The 1,686-nt window shown below is 42.8% G+C and overlaps 1 long non-coding RNA gene across 1 annotated transcript; it reads left to right on the top strand.

The window, feature by feature from the left end:
• The first annotated feature begins 62 nt into the window (after positions 1–62).
• LOC122132586 lies at positions 63–822 on the top strand. The gene is made up of 2 exons (XR_006152229.1): positions 63–527; positions 656–822. It is a non-coding gene; the product is annotated as an uncharacterized LOC122132586 (long non-coding RNA).
• Positions 823–1,686: the final 864 nt, after the last annotated feature.

The raw sequence follows: 1,686 nt of genomic DNA, 5'->3' as shown, positions 1-1,686 counted from the left end.
CCCATACAGATACAGGCATTCATTTTTTTTACATGCATTTGAAATGCCCCTCTGACTTCACCAGTAGGTATAAAATGACTTGTAATACAGAGGACTGTAGCTGTCCAACCATGTCTGTAGCTCTGTGTATTAATGGCTTTCTCAAAGCTGCTCTTGCTCAGAGCTTCTGTGGCGTATAACATCACTCAAAATCTACATGTGGTCAGGAAGTACACCTCTTTGTGCTTCTTGGATGATGTGAAGAGGCTGATGTGCGGTTTGCAGCAGCCAATAGCAGAGCAGTGGAATGTTCCGGCCCCCGTGTTGTGGATTGAGGCGCCTTTGTCTAATAATGTGTCCATTCCTGTCCCAGATGCATGAAGATGAACGGAGAGATGAGTCATCATGGAGAGAGGGATCTGCTGAACGAGGGAAGAAGAGTGAGGACGAGGTGGAAGAAACGCGCCATTCCTCGTCTTCACCGCTGTAACACGGCTCTCTGTTCTGCACTGCGCTGCGGACGCCAAATGTTCCTGTGGCTCAACCAAGTGAGTGTTTTTATGTTGACATGCTCTCACAGCCACTGGCACGTTTCTAGTGTGTTATATTGTGTGCATTCACCCTACAAACACACTCCTGAAACCTACTGGCTTTTCTGTTAATTCCCTTTTAAAAGATGGATCTACCGTGGAACAATCACCAACCGCAATGTGCTGCTGTTCCTGAAGAGGGCCTCAGAGGACTGATGATGTGAATTACAGAGACCTGATTGGTCACACCACTGCATGATACAAATGAACACATGTTTACATGTTGTCTTTATTAAAGTATTAATCACCTGAATCTGAGGTGTAAGTCATTTCTTGACAGGCTTTTTTTCTTTCATGCTCAATAACTATATTCATTTCACAGCTGATTTAAATCCCATTTGTTCTTTGGATCTGTCATGTGCTCACATACGGTATCTGGCACTTTCACAATATCAACCAATCAGCCACTCAATCAATGAACCAGTCAGTCAATGAATCAGTTCATCAATTGAATGACATCTGCATGTAAGTTATTTCTCTACTTGTCTTTTCTGTGCTGCACAGCATGGCATCTCTGGCTGCACAGTAACTCAACCACAAAGTGAGAAACAGGAAGTGGTTCAGGACCCTCTGTGCATCAACCACATCCACACACTTATTAATAGTCTGCAGGTTTTTTTTTATATCTTTCAGGTTTGTAATTTGATTAGATATTCTGAATATGAACTTATGAAGTGCATTCACTTTGCACTATTTCGGAGAAATATTGTATCCTGGTATCCAATGTTCAAGACAGGTTGATGATTTGACTGGAGGGAGAGTAGTGCAAAGAGCAGAGAGGGAGGGTAAGAAGACATAGCACCTCGAAATGTTCAAAGTGTGACCTGACTGTTGACAGACTTTCAAAAAGCCACTCTGGTGTTTATCAGTTTCGGTTTTACTCATGCCTACAAACGGAGCTGGACAACAGGCAGATCTGGTGTCACTTTCTCAGTCACAGGTACTGATGAATTTATCAAATCTACACGTTAGATTATTTTACTCTGTTTATACTATCAATCGACATTTTAGGATGAAGCTTTCATGGATGCTTACCTGTCCTCTCAGACCAGCAGGTGAAGGAGGGTGCTGAATCACACTGTACTGACCTCTTTCAACAGTCACACGTCCTTTTCAG

This window comes from Clupea harengus, unplaced genomic scaffold, assembly GCF_900700415.2.
Source record: "Clupea harengus unplaced genomic scaffold, Ch_v2.0.2, whole genome shotgun sequence".
Classification (NCBI taxonomy): domain Eukaryota; kingdom Metazoa; phylum Chordata; class Actinopteri; order Clupeiformes; family Clupeidae; genus Clupea; species Clupea harengus.
Note: the sequence above shows the minus strand (reverse complement) of the source record. Positions and strands in the feature narration are given on the sequence as shown.